At 57.1% G+C, this 5,628-nt stretch overlaps 2 non-coding genes across 2 annotated transcripts; one reads left to right on the top strand and one right to left on the bottom strand.

Annotated features, from left to right (window-relative positions):
* The first annotated feature begins 4,618 nt into the window (after positions 1–4,618).
* On the top strand, positions 4,619–4,691 carry TRNAV-UAC (transfer RNA valine (anticodon UAC)). The gene has a single exon. It is a non-coding gene; the product is annotated as a tRNA-Val (tRNA).
* A 548-nt stretch (positions 4,692–5,239) lies between these two features.
* Positions 5,240–5,312, bottom strand: TRNAK-UUU (transfer RNA lysine (anticodon UUU)). The gene has a single exon. It is a non-coding gene; the product is annotated as a tRNA-Lys (tRNA).
* Between the last annotated feature and the right edge of the window lie 316 nt (positions 5,313–5,628).

Raw genomic sequence — 5,628 nt, 5'->3', positions numbered from 1 at the left:
CCACGGGGGTGTGTGTGTCACTGCCAGCTGATTCACTGAAGAGACCAGCTCCTGGCTGGGTTGGTATGTAGACCTGCTCCTGCCCAGCTGGGATGCTGGGGCTGAACTGGTCCCTGGCTTGGGGCTGTCTCTGTGGCTGGCTGCTTCTGCACAGGGACTGGCAATCAGGATGTTGGTCCCAAAGTCCCCTCCCCCTCTGGTTATAGTAGGTTCATCTGTGTACCTGGAGCAAGAGGCCCTGGAATGAGTGAAGACAGCCACCCCCCTGCTTTTCCTCCCTGACTTGTGTAGGTGTCTCTCTCCCCCTCTTCAGCATGCAGGCCTTCAGGCAGGCTGTATATGGTGACAGAGGCCTGCAACGCCAGGATGTGCTCCCTTCAAGCCACTGCCCAGCAGAGTTGGCGTAGGCTCAATGGAAAGATTGAGGGTGTGGGTATGATTTTGCAATGAGGGGGTCACAGGCAGAGGGTAATGAACCTTCCGCCCCGCCCCCCCCTTTCCTTCTCCATCATAGATGCACTTGGCTTCCCTAGGACCCCCACTTCCTGGCTTTTGCCAGTCCTTCCTAGGCTGGTTAGAGATAGGCCAGGTCCAGTCCATACCCCTTGGTTCCCTCTAGTCAAAGCAGTGGTGGACAGCTGTCCCCTGGTTCAAACAGGGCCACACAGTGTCAGGGGGTGAGGGGCATTAAGTGCTGGCCTGGCAATGTTTTAACAAGGCCCTCCTTTCAAAAAATCTTCTGTCACTGGCCCATCGGCTACTCCATGGCAGGGGGGGCATTCCCCTTCCCTCTGCCCCCAGAATGCCCTGTTGTCCCCTCTCCCACACATCCCCCCCTTTCACACTCTGGCTGTGCTCATGTTAGCAGCATGCACACAGCCCTGGTTAGAAGCTGTTCCTTGAAGCACTGGTGAAGCAACTAGGCCTGTGGTCACTAGTTGTGGGGGTGATGGACCCTCTCTGGGTTGGGGGGTTAGGTGGGGAATCTAGGGAACCCCCCCCCCAGTGTCCCCACCAGCATAGGAGAGAAATAGAGCTCCCTAGGCTGATGGGTGGGTGGGGCATGGCTCCAGCCTCCTCTCTCAGCTCTGTAGGTGCTGGTGCAGAGGGGTTTGCAGCACCCTAAGTCCCCAAATCCTCTTGCACTGGAGGAAGGCAGCGGTGTGTCCTAGGACCTGTAGGGGGTAGAAGTGGGAAGTTCCCCATTGCAGCAGCACCAGATAACAGCGGGGGGGCTCTCAGAGGAGTGAGCTGCTTACCAAGCTAAGCTAGCCCTAGCCCTAGGGTGTAAAGCCAATTATTCTCTGCTTCCCCTTCTTCCACTAACCAATTTTGCTCCATGCTACACCCCTGCGTGTCCCCTAGAGTCAGTTTCAGACCATAATACTACATGCTTCCCCTGCCCACCCTGGCTAGAGGACTGGGAGTGGGAGGCGCAGGGCAGGGATCCTCAGGGATAATCACCAAAATAAACTGACTCTCATAATGCATTGAGGGGAGCAGGGGGAGGAATTGCACCCCTGTAGCCTCCTGCTGCAGAAGCAGCATGCGAGGGGGTGATCCTTCCTGGCTTAGCCCTCCCTTTGCACCAATTTATGGTGCAAGGAAAGAGTGAGATTCATCCTGCTACTCAACCCTCCTGCTTCAGTGTGACTGCTACATATCTTCCGCCCAGAACGCTGCAGCCTCCTGCAAGCTGAAAGGTTGGGGCAAAGCTGCCTTCAGAAATAATGACACCTAGTGCTAGTTCATCAGCAGAGCAGGGTTATCCCTGTTCTAGAGTGGGGGAAACTGAGGCACCTACATAGCACTGGTAGGAATTAGCCACTGGCCTGCAGGGTGACATTGGGCAAGCTGGGACTAGAACCTGACTATCGTGTGCCCATCCACTGATCTATCCAGTAGACTATGCCATCCACCATGTATTTAATTAAACACATACAGCCCTGGGTGAATGCAACTGGAGCTGCTGCAAAAGCAGGGCACTCACTGCAGGACCAGGGCTGGCTGGCAGAGGGACACCCCCTCCAGCCTGGTTTATGGCTACCAGCCTAGCCCAACTGTAGTGTTGCCAAGTCTCAAGGAGGAAAAAAAACCCAGCACTGCCTCTCAAACCACACAAAATCCATTTCAGAGGGAGGGGAATGGGATCAGGGCTTAATTTGTAGTGAAAAGGCTGCCCCCGCACAAATTAAGCCCTGCATAAACACCAAAGGGGGCAGGAACAGTGGGAGATTTTCCTCCTCCAGCTTCTAAACGAAAAACTCAAATGTTTGCAACAGGGTTTAGCAAGATGGGGGAGGGGGAGAGATGACACACACGCACCTCTGTCTTTCCATAGTCAACAGCCAACACTGACTAGGAAAGGTCTTCCCCACCCTTCAGCCTGAAGCCTCCTTGAGGATGAGTGGGGTGAGCACTAAGCTCTGCTAGCACATGGAGGGAGAGCCAGACTGTGAGCGAGGGGCAGGGGATGGCCCTAGGACACCCAAGGGAGGGAGCGAGGCGTGGGAGGTGGTGCCAGGGCCATTCTCTGGGTGACTGACCCCAGCCAGCGGGACAGAGGAGGCTGCGGCAGGAGGTGGGGTCGGCAGCACATGTCCTGGTTGACGGCAGCACTGCATTGGGCTCATGGACCTGGGGGTGGCCGGCCAGGCCCCTATGTAATGGGCTGGGACCGCTCCAAGCTTGCCGCTCGACTCCCCTTGCAGTGCCCTGCGGAGAGAGGAGCAGAGGCAGGTTCTGCGCCAGCAAGGGCTGGCTGGGTTCCCATCCTGCTTTCTGGCTAGAACTGCCACTTCGTCATGGGTCTCAGGGCCTATTGTGGCCTCCTGGCACTGCCCTCTCCCCCTCCCACCCCTGCTTCCTACAGCAGCTCTCAGTGCCTGGAAGCCCAGCTGGGGGAGCCACAGCTGCGGGCACCAGAGCCCCCAGGGCGGAGCATCTGGTTGGGGCAGAATCCTGCACTCTCCCCAAGGTCAGCCTGACATCCCCATGCAGGGGGCTCTCCTAGGGGCAGCAAGAGGGTGCGGGGGGAGACCCTGCTTGCCACCCTATCTCCGGGGCAATGGATCCCAGGGGAACAAGGCAGGGGAGTCCCTGCCACTGCCTCCCCATCCTTGCATGCTGTGGTGTACAGCCACCCTCACTTCTCGCTGCTGCTGGCAGCGGGCTGCTGCCTTCAGAGCCGGGCGGCTGGCGAGCGGGTGGCTGCTGGCTGGGCTCCCAGCAGCACAGAAGTGAGGTGCCTATTGCATAGAAAGCCCAAATAAGCAATCTCCCAATAAAAGCAGCGCAAAACCCTGCGGGCCGTGGCGCCTCAGAAATTAAAGAGACTAAAAAGCCCAATTCTGCCTATTAGGGCCTGACACCCCTGAGCTGGGGGCTGCAGTTGTCCAAGTCCTTCTGCAGCAGCGCTGCAATGGCCGCTGCCGGGCGCCAGAGACCACTGCGGAGTCACTCGGCTGGTCCTGGCTGGAGCCCAGAGCCGCGGAGCCACAGGTGGCAGCCTGGGGAGAGACCAGCTCCGCCCTCGCCCCCTGCTCCCCCAGACCACGTGCAGTACTGATCCGCCCGGCCCCCTCCCTCCAGCGGCCAGCCGGGGCCCAGACTTCTCTTCAGCCACTGACCCCACCACCCCCAGCTTCCCATAGACCCCCGGCCTCACCCACTTGACTGTCCAGCAGCCAGCTGCTCCCCCCACCTCTCCCCTGAGAGACCCTCCTGGGGCCCCCCATCTGGCCCCACCCACTCTCCCTAGACAGCCCCTTTTTGCATCTCCCCAGCACCCCATTACTCAGCCCTGCCCCCACCTAACATCCCAGACAACCATCCACTCCCCTTTGAGCCAGCCTCCCCTGATACCCTGCAACCTTCACTCACCTACCACTGACCCCGCGCTTAATCCAGCCCTCCCCCAGACCCTCCCCCCCCCCACTAGCACTCCCCCCGTTCTGTGCAGCACTGTCTCCTAGCCCTTGCACTGCCTGGGGGCAGGGCGCGTTGTTCACGCAGGTAGGGTGCTGGAGGTGGTGGTGGCCTAGTGGGTATTGCACTGGGCTAGGATTCAGCCCTGCCTTCCAGTCTCAGCCTGGCCAGGTGACTCTGAGTTATGATTACCTTCACCTCAGTTTCCCCATCTGTGAAATGGAGGCAGTGACCTTGCCATCCTCTGTAAAGCTATGTGAGAGCTACCGATTAAAGAGTGGTAGCTAAACACGTGGCATTATTATATACCAATTATTTTAGTCACTCTATAACGGGCGCAAATGGGAGCAGCAACAGAGGGGGAGCATTTCTGGACATGGCTGGTTTTTCTAGGGTGCACACAGCTGGCTGGCATTCACCATAGCTCTGGGATCCTTCCCATCCCCACTTCCCCAGCCCCATGCATGCAGACTTCGCACCCTTCTTGGGGAAGCAGCTGGTCATAGTGAGTGATCTGCAAGCAACCACCGCACTGACCCTAGCTGTGTGGTTTCCTGCAGCCAGGCAGGTGCTCTGAGCACTGGGCAAGGTGAACTCCCAGCATCTCCTGGGCCTGTCCACAGCAGCTGTGTTCCTCCCAACTGCTGTATGACCCCTGGCCTGCGAGAAGGGGAGCCACCCTACAGAAGATGGTTTCATAGTGTAGTGGTTATCACATCTGCTTTACACGCAGAAGGTCCTGGGTTCAAGCCCCAGTGGAACCAACTGTGGCTCATTTTACAGGCAGCAGTGAATAATGCTAGTGAGCCCTATGTACCTCTCCTCAAGAGTTGATTTTATCCCCCAGCAGGGGAGAGGTGGTGTCACCCACTGTTTCTACCAGTTGCCCCTGATTGAACGTACTACATCCAGCCCTGGGAGTGCAGGGCTCTGTCATTTCACTAGGGACTGGCAAAGGTCCCAGCACCAGCCCCCACTCCAAGCAGGGCAAAAGGGATCAGTAGAATCCCCACCACCACTCCCAGGGGTGATCAGAGGGAGGAGCCAATTGCCCCCTCACAGGTGTCTGCCCCTGAACCCTGACCCTGCTGGTGACATTCCCTCCTGGGAGAAGAATGTAACTGCCCCTGGAGAGAGAGACAGAGAGAGCAGTGCCAGAAGACTGGAGTAGATAGGTAAGGGCCAGAGGGCGGCTGGGGTAGGTGGTCAAAGGGTCACTTGGTCCTGGCCGTTTCCCAGAACCACCCCATGGTCTGCAGCCTCTGTACGTCTAGGTGAGGCAAGGAGATGGGGGATAAAAAGTCATTGGTATCACCCAAACAGGGACTTGAACCATGGACCCTCAGATTAAAAGTCTGATGCTCTGCCAGCTGAGCTACCCAGGCAGCCACCTGCTGTCTTTTCCCACAGCTGAGAATCACTAATCCAAGCAATTGTATTAGCTGCAGTTTCGATGCATTTGTAGCCACATCTGCATGTTCATTTAAACAACACGGGACGTCCAAAACCTGGGGAGAAAACATACAAGAGACAAAAAAAGAAAGAAAGAAAGAAGGCGACGAAGCAGCAGCTCTTAGATAAACTAAATTATATCAGAAGCAGGAGCTTGAACCTGGCTACCCCCCAAAAAAATTATTATACCTAACCCTGGCCTGCATTGTGCTTATCTTCCAGTTACCTTTTAACCACCCCTGGAGTCCT

The sequence above is a fragment of the Lepidochelys kempii genome, chromosome 6 (genome assembly GCF_965140265.1).
Source record: "Lepidochelys kempii isolate rLepKem1 chromosome 6, rLepKem1.hap2, whole genome shotgun sequence".
NCBI lineage: Eukaryota > Metazoa > Chordata > Testudines > Cheloniidae > Lepidochelys > Lepidochelys kempii.
Note: the sequence above shows the minus strand (reverse complement) of the source record. Positions and strands in the feature narration are given on the sequence as shown.